The following is a 13,718-nucleotide window of genomic DNA, read 5'->3' on the forward strand; positions in this document are numbered from 1 at the left end:
CGGTTGTGCTTAATCATTCCACAGCTGACAACTATCTCCATGATATCCGCTAGAGAGAGGAATAATGTATGGTGAACTATGCCTAGTTCTGGAAGGGAGGAGAGGATGGCTGAGGATCAAGGAACAAGAAGGCTAGCAGCGAATGAAGATTCGGTAGTTACCCAGCTCTTGTTCACATCTTGTGGAAATATGCAGATTTGTCATAGACAGAACTTAACTAAAAATAATTGTGTTTTATCAAAGGTAAAAGGACCACACAGATTTTTTGTTTAGTTACATTTTAAGGAAAACACTCCAGATTATGGTGAGAAAGACAAAAGCGGAAACCTGTGTGTACGAGTCCCCAACCAATCTCTTACAATAAGCAAAAGGGACACTGTTAGTTGTTTCTTTGGAAGGGAAAGGAAAAGGGTAAGGAGAGTGGGAGAGAAGGTGGAGGGAAGGGGAAAGCTTATACAAGCCTTAACACCAAAGTTTGTTCATCCTGTATCTGAACCATCAAAGTAGGGTACTGTTAATTATTATTCTTTGCTGGGGAAGATTTCTTATCTATTTTTGTGTGCTCCTAGCAGAGAGAAAAAGCACACCTACAAACACTCCCTTCTCTCTCCATCACCACAGGCACACCACTCTGCCTACACAATTCCAATTCAGCAACTTGTCTAGTCAAGTCTCAAGGTGGAGCTTCTTAACTCCTGGATGGCTTAGATTCAAACTGTAACCTTCAGAACATACACCCAAGCTGTATTTAACTTATCTGAACCTCACAAATGCACACAAGAAGCCATCCACCCACATGCAAATGAAGCAGCCCTTCTGATCATTGTACATGTCACCGTTGGAAAAAAATCAAAGCTGGAGACATAGATAGGATTGCCACCCATCTGGGTTTTACCCAGACAGTTGGGGTTTGATTTCTGTGTCAGGATACCATTTAGGGTTGCTAGATGGCTGGTTTTCAGTCAGAAAGTCTAGTAAGTGTACAGAGTGAACACCAAAAGTCTGGTTACTGTGGGGCAGGGCAAACAACTAGATCATTAACATGTGCCAGTCCCTGCTCAGCCAGAGCCACCTCCATCTCAGGTGCACAGCTTCTGGTCCAGCCCTGAAGCAGAGGGAGCCCAGCTGCTGAGGGAGAGGAGGATGTAGAGATGATTCAGCAATTAACTGTGTGGGGTTGAGGGGAGGGTGAAGTAAGTGACAGGGGCAAGACCTGAGGAGAAGAGATGGAGCAAGAGCAGGGAGTTGGGGGAAGAGGCAGGGCAGGGGTCTGGTTACTAGCAATTAGAAAGGTGGCAACCCTAGACACAAGCCTGACTACTCTGGAGTAGGGATGTAAGCGAGTAGTCGAGTATCAGAGGCAGCAAGGGGGGAGAGCAGAAGCCAGTGCTGGGGGGAGCTGGCTTATAAGTTGGTTCCACCTAGCACCGTCTTCACGGAGTCACCTGCCTCCCCTTGTGCTGCTGCCTCTATACACGGTGGGCCCAGGCTCAACATGAGCAGAGGCTGCATGGCATCCTGCAGACAGGAGCCGCTGGTGTTACCCAAGATTGCGCAGTCCCAGCTCATGGCAGGTCCAAGAGCTACCCCACTGCACCTCTGCATTTTAAATGTAGTAAGAGCTGGGCTGGCTCTTATTACATTTAAAATGCAGAGCTGCAGCAGTCCCAGACCCAGGGTGAGCTGAGATTGAGCCAGGCTTGCTCAGTGTGGTTTGCGCCAGGTCTGGGACCTACCCCCGCTGTGGCTCTACAGTTTAAATGTAGTATGAGCTGGACTGGCTCTGACTATATTCAAAATGCAGGGCCATTGCAGGGGTAGCTCCTGGACCTGGCGTGAGCCAGGCCTGAGCACTTTCCCTTATCGACTGTGTAGTTGATACAAATTGTGTCAACTATTCGATTAGCCAATTACTCACCTCTTAACATCCTTACTCTGGAGGATCATGATCAGCTTGTTCATCCTGTAACAAGACAGGGATTTTCCTATAAAAGTATACCATATTCAATGGCCCAGACATTGCTATGGTCTCCATTTAAATATTGTCTCCCTACTGTATTATTTCCACTGTAGAGTCATACTTTCCTGTTCCCCTTTAAAATGCACATAATTTGTTGCCACCACAGACAGTGATAATTTGCAGACCAGCAATAACTACAGCTTGAAGGATACTGACAAAAAATGCTACTATTAATACTTAGCTACCATATAGTCCTTTTTACCCACAGATCTCAAGGAGCGCTATGCTGGAGAGTAAATAGCAGTGTCCTCATTTTACAGATGGGGAAATTGAGGCATGGAGTTAAAATTATCCATCCACAAATCAGCACAATGATTGGTAAAATCCAGAACTGAATCCACTACATCAAATATGGTCAGGGAAATTAGTGAGTCTGAGCTCTCGAAATCCTAAAAAACAAATATGTAGCAGAGATCTCCAAAATGTTTAGTAAAATATTCTTAGCAATTACCTTGTCACCAGAGATGTATACAGCAGAAAGTTTATACAAAGCAAATAACACATTTTGCAGTTCTTTATTCAAAAATTACAGGTTCTGTACATTTATTGCATTTATCTAGTCACTTGTGTTTTAATGACAATATTAAAAAATGAGCCTTTTATCAACTTCATCAGAGTCAACAAATGGAGCTCAAAATTAAAATTAAATGTACCTTCTACTAGGGCTTTTAAAACATTCCCCTGCCTGCCTACTCCACTTTTCTACCCAGGATATTCTTTCACTGTTTCCTTCACTGCTTTTATGTCTTGAGGAAGAAGAGCTGATAAAAACTGCTTCTGTAGAAAGAAACAGGCCTACAGAAACCATATGGTGATGTGGGTATGTTAATACCAAACACACATGACTGGAGCTGCATACCTATTTACATTTTCCCAGTCAATGTGGAACACTCCAAATACCTGGTGAGAACTAATCATAAGCAATAGTCCACAGAGGTAGAATGTGGCACAGAAATGGAGTACTATTTATATTTGTAAGAACAAGAATCATAGAATACTAGGACTGGAAGGGACCTCGAGAGGTTATCGAGTCCAGTCCCCTGCCCTCATGGCAGGACCAAATACTGTCTAGACCATCCCTGATAGACATTTATCTAACCTACTCTCCACAGATGGAGATTCCACAACCTCCCTGGGCAATTTATTCCAGTGTTTGACTACCCTGACAGATAGGAACTTTTTCCTAATGCCCAACCTAAACCTCCCTTGCTGCAGTTTAAGCCCATTGCTTCTTGTTCTATCCCCAGAGGCCAAGATGAACAAGTTTTCTCCCTCCTCCTTATGACAACCTTTTAGATATCTGAAAACTGCTATCATGTCCTCCCTCAATCTTCTCTTTTCTAAACTAAACAAACCTAATTCCTTCAGCCTTCCCTCATAGGTCATGTTCTCTAGACCTTTAATCATTCTCGTTGCTCTTCTCTGGATCCTCTCCAATTTATCCACATCTTTCTTGAAATGCGGTGCCCAGAACTGAACATAATACTCCAACTGAGGCCTAACCAGCGCAGAGTAGAGTGGAAGAATGACTTCTCGTGTCTTGCTCACAACACACCTGTTAATGCATGCCGGAATCATGTTTGCTTTCTTTGCAACGGCATCACACTGTTGACTCATTCAACTTGTGGTCCACTGTAACCCCTAGATCTCTTTCTGCAGTACTCCTTCCCAGACAGTCGCTTCCCATTCTATATGTATGAAACTGATTGTTCCTTCCTAAGTGGAGCACTTTGCATTTGTCTTTATTAAACTTCATCCTATTTACCTCAGACCATTTCTCCAATTTGTCCAGGTCATTTTGAATTATGACCCTATCCTCCAGATTAGTCGTAATCCCTCCCTGCTTGGTATCATCTGCAAACTTAATAAGCGTACTTTCTATACCAATATCTAAATCGTTAATGAAGATATTGAACAGAGCCGGTCCCAAAACAGACCTCTGCGGAACCCCACTTCTTATGCCTTTCCAGAAGGATTGTGAACCATTAATAACTACTCTCTGAGTACGGTTATCCAGCCAGTTATGCACCCACCTTATAGTAGCCCCATCTAAGTTGTATTTACTTAGTTTATTGATAATAAACTATTCTTATCATTTAAAAAGAACACTGCTTCCAGAATTTCAATTGATCATTTTCAACAGAATACATGTTTCCTATGCAGTTTTTTCAAGAGCACCAATGCACTGTTTTAAATTTACTGAATGCCACACTCTGTAATTCACTTTCCTGTAATTCTTTAACTCCTGATGTTTGTTTCTCTTTTATATCTACACAGATAAGAACATAAAAGTACATACTGAGTCAGACCAATGGTCCATTTAGCTCAATATTCTGTCTTTTAACAGTAGCCAATGTCAGGTTCTTCAGAGGTAATACACATACCAGGCAATCATCAAGCGACCTATCCTGATATCCGCTCCCAACTTCTGGCAAATAGAGCATAGGGACACCCAGAACATGGAGCTGCATTGCTGACCATATTCTATAACAGCCATAGATGGACCTATCCTCCATGAACATATTTCTTTTTTGAACCCCATTATAGTTTTGGCCTATACAAATCCCCTGGCAATGAGTTCCACAGGTTGTCTGTGCATTGTGTGAAGAAGTTCTTGCTTTTGTTTGTTTTAAATCTGATAACTATTAATTTCAATGGGTGACCCCTGGTTCCTATGTAAAGTGAAAAGGAAACAATACTCCACACCAGTCACAATTTCATCTCCCCTCTTAGTTGTCTCTTTTCCAAGATGAAAAGTCTTTACAATCTCTCCTTAATCCCTTAATCATTTTTGTTACCCTTCTGTGCATCTTTTCCAATTCTTGCATACCTCTTTTGAGATAGGGTAATCAAAACTGCATTCAATAGTCAAGATGCAGATGTATCTTTACTTAGATTTATAAAGAATCATAGAATACTAGAACTGGGAGGATCCTCGAGAGGTCATCAAGTCCAGTCCCCTGTCATCATGGCAGGACCAACCACCAGCTAGATCATCCCTGAGATATTTAAGAGCAGGTTATATAAACATCTAATGACAAAGATTCCACAACCTCCCTAGACAATTTATTCCAATGTTTAAACACCCTGACAGTTAGGAAGTTTTTACCTAATGTCCAACCTAAACCTCCCTAAACCTAAACCACAGAAGCATTATTATATTTTGTCTTATTATCTATCCCTTTCCAAATGGTTCCTAACATTCTATTAGTTTTTTTTAACCGCAAGTACCTATTGAGCAGATGTTTTCAGAGAAATATCCACAGTGACTCCAAGATATCGTTCTTAAGTGATAAGCACCAGCTAATTTAGACCCCATCATTTTGTATCTATATTTGAGACAGAGCCAGCCCGAGCTCTTTTGGTGCCCTGGGCCCGGGTGTGCAGTACCACCCCCGGGCGCAGAGCGCATGTACAGGCCCGCCCCCAGGGCGCTCGGTGCATGCCTGGGCCAATCACGGACGCTGGCGCGCAGCCCGGGGCTCGCCCATGGGGCGCACGGCGCATGCACTGCCCAGCCTGGCCCAGCCAGCGCTGCTGGCGTGCACGCCGGGCTGTGCAGGGTTCCGCAGCCGTGGGGGGAAGAGTGCTGCTGGCCAGTCCGGTCCTGAGTTGAGATTATGTTTTCCAGTGTGCTTCACTTTGCACTTATCAATACTAAATTTTATCTGACAGTTTATTGCCCAGTTACCCAGTAATTGAGTTATGTGAGATCCTTTTTATTTAAAAAAACGAACGTTTACACAGGATAAAAAGACATTTCTGTCATCTACTCAAGCTTAATACGAAGCTTAATTCACAGTTCCAAACCCTTTCAGAGATGCATTTGGCAAATATTTTCTAAATTTTTCTAACTATTCTGGCCGTCTTGGACTCCTGAATATTGAAATCATTCTATTAGTAGTTGCAGCCAAACAAATTACATCAAATAAAAACATATTGCCAACAAGCTGTTGCTGTGGTAAAGAAAACAGTTATTTGTTCAAATGTTTATCCCGGAACTTGGATGATATTTCAGGGGAAGCAGTCCAGTGGGACAAAAATAAAGATGATAATTTTATAGATTTCTGTAATATATTTGGCCCCATTCTGAATAGCTCACCACTATGGTAAATTGTACAATAAGAATAAAAGACAACCCATAAGCATCTTCTATCCTTTCCATTTGTTTCTGGAGTTCAGGCATCAGTATTGCTATACAATAACTAAGAACAAGAAGAACATCTTGGTTACCAATAAGTAAATAAACACCATGCCATATCACTTTGTTTCAGAATTGCTGCTACCAGTATCATTGTGGCAGTAAACTCTAAATAGAATGTAGGTTTTTTTTTACAAATGTTTTTTGTAAATGCTGACTCCCATCATATACTGCAATGTTAATAGCTTCCATATGGAGCCTCATTACAGTTACTTGAACTGTTTGAATTGATCAGCTTAGAACAGGATACAATTTTTCTAAAGAAATCATTTGCTAAACAACAGGAAAACTTGATGGTGAAGAAAGCCACAGACTCAGATGAACACCACCCATCTAGGGTGATATGAAATCTCTAAGAGAAGATCACATTCTAAATTTAACATACAATCCCCATCATCAGGGCACTTAAATAGCACTTTTATCCATAATTTGAATAGGCTTAATGCAACACCGACATTAAGGGACTTTTTATTTTTGAAGGAGGGGCGGGGTTAATGCTTTAATGTTGAACTACATATTGCACTGGGGGGCTAACAGAGGATCTTGTTTCGCATGTTGATGGATGCCCTCAATTCCAAAGAGATCATAATTCAACTCCTGGCTCTGGCATAGGCTTTTTGTTTAATGTTCAGCGAGTTCACATTCCCTTATATGAGGAGGCCATATAAGTACCCAGAAAGACATACCTTTAAAACCATTCCACATTGTTAACCTCCATTTCAACTAAGGGCAGTTTTGTAAGTGAAAGGCTTGCAGTGTCAAGTCCATTCTTTTTTAGAAGACAGCAGCATCTCTGAGAGAACAGTAAGTGACCTTAACAGTACTCACAGCAAGCACTTTCAAATATTGTAGCCACTGAAATAAAACATAAGGCAATTACAATACTAGTGGCACCATTTAATCTTTCAGTATTTGTGGATATAGTGGATTCATTTTTAAGAAACAGACTATAAACGGGCTATGAGAAGAATTTATAAAATACAGTACAAAATGAACTTTAGTAATGAAAAAAAGAAACAGCCCACATTCTGAAGAGTGCTAGAGCATTCAAAAATGCACTCCAGGGAACAAAGCAAAGAAGATACATAAAAAATGCATTGCTTCAGTGAACATGCAATGTGATGGAGCAGCAGCTACATTCAGAAAAAAAAATGTCTATAGTTTCAGTGTGACATTAACCTACTGAAACAATACTAAAATCTTTATCTATTATTCATCAAAATAAGCAGCAGAGAAAAAAACAGCAAAAAAGAAAAACACAAGTGAAGGTGTTCTGGGAATCCTTATTTGGCAAAAATACAGCTCAGTTATTCCTTGAGGTTTCTGATGTTTTCATTCCTGTTGTTTTTCCTCTTTGCTCTCATTCATTGGCTCAATTTCATAGGTGTGTGTACAAGTGAAAGAGAGAGTGTGTACACAGACTGTTTACAAGAGTTATGGTAGCGATTCTCAGCAGTCCATTGAGAATTCCAGGAAATGGCCCCTGTTATTCTATTCTAGGTCAATGTCAGCTCATGACAGGCAATAAAGATCACACAGGACAGTTCACTCAATCTCACAATCCTGTAGTGAGGCCTCAATGGGAGAGAGAAAGCCAGCAAGCTGTGAGTGGGCGGAGTGCCTTCTGAGCACACTACCAACCACAGCACAAGGAATTATGATAAACACCACTCTGGAAACCAGATACAACAGTACATTGTGTTCTTCTTCGGAAAAACAACCAGATTTCTCCTCACTTAAAGTAAACAGTTAATCCTGTTTATATTTTTTCTTGATGAGTTGTTAAGAGAACCATATACTCTACAGAGAAAATTAAAGATTTTTTCCCCCTAAAATTGATAATGACTATTTTTCCTTCAAGGGGAAAAAAATCAAGTATGTAAACTTCCGAGTATCGGCAGGCTGTGAGGAACCTTTCTTGGCTTATAATGACTTAACACGATGCCAAAAACTGAGTAAGACCTTTCCCTCTCTTGCATATTTTATTTTTGGAGTCCTGAACACAGTACGTTATTTTTCTCATTTAACTTCTACTTTTCAGTCATGAACAAGCAAAACTGGTCAAACAAAACAAAACAAAACCTGTTACATGCAGTATTTTTGTAGGCTGGGTAAATGCTATACTGTATATTTTCCTTTCCCCTCCCCCGAACTTTGATTTAGCCAGTTTTTTTGCAAGGTGGCGAGGGGCAGGAGGGGAGTAATTTGTATGTAGTTTTCTCACCATGAATTGATAAATTGCCTGTTTTTCCTCTTTATCACAACACATCCTGTCCTTGGCTTTGCATCCTAAGGAGAAGTACATAGAAAAGCAGCTGGAATTGATTATCTTGTTTTCATGAAGTCACCATGGCATACCTATTAACTACTTATTACCGGTGAGTCCCAGAGTGTCTTCTACAGGGTAAATCCTTTTCAGTAGGAAATCCCAACCTCTGGCACTAAAAAATTAAAACTGTACAGAAAAAGGCAAGTTCTTATGATCCTAAATCACTAAGTAGTTGTTTATCCTCCAATTGGAAAAAAAAGGTTATCTGATTAGTCTTTCAGATATTAGGATAATAGTTTAGGATATTGAGTTTCCTAAGCAATAGAATGGATAATACCATCAGTGGTTAATGGGGTAAAAAAACAGAACTCTTAATTAGGGTATTGGAAAATAAATAAATTGAGGCATTTTCATATATTTTATGAAAATATATTGATAATTTTTAAGCTTACACAATCATTTTCTTACTGATTTGAACTCTTAAATATTCTTGCATTTAATTTATTTTTACACCTATCAAGAGAAGTATGTAGCACAATGCCTCCCAAAGCATCTATGGAATACAGACACTGCCCCACTGCCTTTACAAAACCAGAGAGTTTGTGCAGGGGCAGTCATGGATCTACCACTCCCTCACTTTTCAGAGAGGCTTTAGCAAAGAGGTCATGGGCAGCTGGTATGTTAGGCAGGGGAAGGCATTGCCTTCCCACACTGCCAGCCTGCTCTTACCCACACTCTGCTCCTAGAATGCCTACTGTAGAAGTACCAGGGGCAGAGTGTTGCTGCCCCTGTGCGCCCACCCTCTCCTGTGCTCTGGGACTTGGGAGGCTGGAGTCTCCCACCCTTATCCCTCTCTGGTGCTCTAAGGCCAGGGAGGCTGGGACCACAAGCCCTCCTCCTTCCCTAGTGCTCCAGGGCTGGTGAGTCTGGGACCGCATGCTGCCCTCCCTGTACTCTGGGGCTAGGGAGGCTGGGGCTGGCGGCACCTGTGCTCCCCATGCTACAGCCAGGGGAGGCTGGGGCTGCACACCCCACCCCATGCTGGGGGATAGAGCAGTGCACTGCCCTGCCTCCCTGTGGTGCAGGGTGGGAGTGAGGAAACTGCTTGGCTCCCATGGGGGGCAAGGTCGGGGGCTTGCTTCCTCCAGCCCTACCTTCACCCATCGCCCATGAAAGAGGTCTACAAACTGTACGATGCACTGAGGTGGGCATGGCAGAACATAGTGGGGGAGCAGCAGGACCTATACCAGCCCTCATGGGCCAGTGAGGGAGAACCACCCAGCCATGTTCCACTCCAAGCTCTGCTCTGGCACTAACCACAGCCCCAGCTATCAGTAGGGGTGCCAACTTTCTAACTGCACAAAACCCAACACCCTTGTCCTGCCCCCTTCACTGAAGTCCCAACCTTGCCTCACTCCTTCTCTGAGGCCCTACCCCACTTACTCCATTCCAGCCCTCGTTACATACTCAGGGTATGTCTACACTACAGCGCTAGTTCGAACTAACTTAGTTCGAATTAGTTAATTCGAACTAAGCTAATTCGAACTAACGCGTCTAGAACTAAAAACTAGTTCGAATTAGCATTTTGCTAATTCGAACTAGCAAGTCCACATTGAGTGGACTCTGAACAGGGCTTAAGGATGGCCGGAAGCAGTGCCAGCAGGGCATAAGAGGAGGACTTAGAGCATGGAGATGCTGTCTCAGGCTAGCCGAGGGCTGCGCTTAAAGGGTCCCGACTCCCACCCCGGACACACAGTTCTAAGGGGTGCCCCGCTTGCAAAGAAGATCTGGCTTGGAGTGCCCGGAGTACCCACACTGGGCACATCACACCACTTGGCCATCAGCCCGGCTGCACTTGCCGCAGGCTGCCATCTGGGGAGAGGGGGCAATTGGGGGGCTGCAGGAGAGCTTCCACCCCCAGAAGCCCGCAGAGCCAGCCCAGTCCTCCCCATCGGGGGCTCGTACCCCATTCCTCCCTCACCTCCTTCCACTTACCCTTCCCTAGCCCCCCTTCTTATTGATGTACAAAATAAAGATACCGTTTCTTCCAACATTGACTCTGTCTTTATTGAACAAAACTGGGGGAGACTGGGAAAAGGAGGTGGGAGAGGGGAAGAGAAAGGTTGGGAGCGGGGAGGGCAACTAACATGATCAGTGGTTGGGAACAGGTCCCAGATGAAGAGAGGCTACAGAGACTGGGACTGTTCAGCTTAGAAAAGAGGAGATGGAGCGGGGACAGGATAGAGGTCTCTAAAAGCAGGGGTTGGGTGGAGAGGGTGCGTTCAGAAAAGTTCTTCATGAGTTCCCATAAAGAAGGACTAGAGGACACCAAAGGAAAGGAATGGGTAGCAGGCTTGAAACTAGTAAGAGAAAGTTGTTCTTCTTCACAAAGCAAATAGTTAACCTGCGGAACTCCTTGCTGCAGGAGGCTGTGAAGGCTACAACTAGAACAGAGTTTAAAGGGAAGTTAGATAAATTCATGGAGGTTGGGTCCATGGAGTAGTCTTAGCCAGGGGGTAGGAGTGGTGTCCCTGCCCAAAGTTTGTGGAAGGCTGGAGAGGGATGGCACGAGACAAATGGCTTGGTCACTGTCTTCGGTCCATCCCCTCCAGAGTCCCTAGGGTTGGCCACTGTCGGCAGACAGGCTACTGGGCTAGATAGACCTTTGGTCTGACCCAGGACGGCCATTGTAAGCTCAGGGCTCAGGGTCGGGGGTCTCAGTGGACCACCTTGATTTTCATGCACACCTGCTCCTGGGTGGCCAGGCTGGCAGCTCTCCTGCCCTAGACGGCCACTTTCCTGTGCCTAGTGCGGAGATCGTGGACGAGGTCCACGATGTCCGCACTAGCCCAGGCGGGTGCCTGCCTCTTGCGGTCCAGGGCAAGCTCCCGGGAGCCGCCAGCCTGGTCCCGGGAAGAGGGGGTGGGCTGGGGGACATCGGGTGGGTGGCTCGAGCCGTGCCAGGTGCAGGGTCTGCTGGCTGGGTGCTGGCAGGCTTGCACCTGGCACGGGCACCGTAGCCAGCCTGTGCCCCTTTAAGGGGTCCGGGGCTGGGAAGGGGGCATAGAGTTTCCCTGGTGTTGGCCAGAGCGGCCACCAGGGAAACCTGGGGAGGGCTAGCCTCCCACTAGTTCGAATTAAGGGGCTACACACCCCTTAATTCGAACTAGCTAGTTCGAACTAGGCTTAATCCTCGTAAAATGAGGTTTACCTAGTTCGAACTAAGCGCTCCGCTAGTTCGATTCAAATTTGAACTAGCGGAGCGCTTGTGTAGCGCCTATTAAAGTTAGTTCGAACTAACGTCCGTTAGTTCGAACTAACTTTGTAGTGTAGACATACCCTCACTCTCTCACTCATTTTCACTAAGCTGGGTTAGGATGTGGGGTAGCTGAAGGCTCGGGGTGGGGCTGGAAATGAGAGGTTTCGGTACACCACGGGGTTCTGAGCTGTGGCAGGGAGTTGGGGCACAGAAGGGGATTTTGGGTATGAAAGGGGGCTCAGGGCTAGGACAGAAGGTTGGGGTGCAGGGCAAGTTTTGGCATGGTTGGGTGGCACTTACCTTGGGCAGCTTCCAGGAAGCTGCCCATGTCCCTCAGGTTCCTAGGCAGAAGTGCGGCCAGGCAGCTCTGTACGGTCTCCACCTGCAGGCACTGTCACCACAGCTCCCACTGGCCATGAATCCCAGCCAAGGCAAGCTGTGGAGTTGGTGCTCGAGGCAGGAGCAGTGCACAGAGCCCTAATGGGTCTTCCTCTGCTTAAGAGCCAAAGGACAGATCAGTGCTTCTGGGGAGACATGAAGAGCCAGAGAGGGAACCTATTAGCCCTATGCAAACTGAACTTTTAATGGCTCTATCAGCACTGGGCATTCTCGTCCAAAACTGGACACCTGGCAACCCTACCTCTCAGCTTTGACTCCAACCTTGGCTCCTGGCCACAGCTCCATTCTCAGGCCCAGCCATGTCCCCCACCGTGGCCCTATTACCCCCCTGTCTTTTCTCCCCCCACCTCAAGCCAACGTTCCACTCCCAGGTCTGGTTCTGCAGGTGAAAACCCTGAAAAGTTTGGGGACCAGTGCTCTAGCGAATGATTAAGAACTAAACCTAAGCACATGTAAATATGTTTGCCTTCACAAAAGGAAAGTTCACTTCCTCCCTCCTTTTATGGTGACTCTGTGTAGCGTTGCCACAATTTGTCCACATACAGGTTGAATCTCTCTAGTCCACCATCCTGGGGACCTGACTAGTTCTAAAGCAGAGATTTTTCCGGACCACGGGAGGTCAATATTGTCTAGCAGCATTACCAACACTTTCACTGCTTACTAGGCTGTTAGAGGACATTTAGGGGTAAATTAGAGCTAAATAACAGCACCGAACACTGAGAGCCAGGACTGGTGGCTGTAAACAAACTTTATGGGACTGTAGGAAACTTGGCCACACCCATGAAAAGTGGACATCCAGCTAACTAAAATCATTCTGGACCATAGATGTTTCCGGACTACAGAAGTTCAACCTGTATCAGAAAAGAATACACTAGGAAGACTCGGGGGGGGGGGGGGGGGGAGAGCGGTAGCCATGTTAGTCTGTGACTTTAAAAAAAAACAAGTAGTCCTATAGCACTTTAGGGCACGTCTACAGAGCAGGGCTAAAGTCAAATTAAGCTACGCAACTTGAGTTATGTCAATTGCGTAACTTCAGTCAAAATAGCTTAATTTGGCTTTTGGTGCTGTCCACACAGCAGGAAGTAGAAAGAAGAAAACTCTTCCTTTGACTTCCCTTAAACCTCATAAAATAAGGGTTACAGACATCAGAGTAAGAAGTCCTCCAACTCGCCATTATTTTGAAAAAATGGCTTGCAATGTAGACATGCTCTTTGTTATTTTGTAATAACATAAGTTACTCCAAAATAATGCTGCTATGTAGACATAGCCTTAGAGACTAAGAAAAGTCCATATAGAGTATAATGAGCGTTTGTGGGCAAAACCTGAGGAAAATCTGAGGAAGTGAGTTTTGCATTTACAGGGCTACTTGTTTTTTTACACTAGGAAGAGGAAAAAGAGTGTCAGTATGGACTTAACAGGGAATCATCAGATGAGAAAGAAAATACAGAAGAGTCAGGGTGTTGAACACAAAAAATGAAAATCAAGAAGAGATCTGTGTTATAGTGTTGCTTCCTATCACTAAGCTAGGGAAGAGACAGATACGCAGAAGGGCAGGGATAGGGTCCAGAGT

The 13,718-nt window shown here is 44.6% G+C and overlaps 1 protein-coding gene across 1 annotated transcript in view; it reads right to left on the reverse strand.

Annotated features, from left to right (window-relative positions):
- SPIDR (scaffold protein involved in DNA repair) overlaps positions 1 to 13,718 on the reverse strand; it is a 353,411-nt gene that overhangs the window by 39,569 nt on the left and 300,124 nt on the right. The window lies entirely within an intron of this gene.

This window comes from Pelodiscus sinensis, chromosome 2, assembly GCF_052426305.1.
Source record: "Pelodiscus sinensis isolate ZL-2025 chromosome 2, ASM5242630v1, whole genome shotgun sequence".
Taxonomy (NCBI): Eukaryota; Metazoa; Chordata; order Testudines; family Trionychidae; genus Pelodiscus; species Pelodiscus sinensis.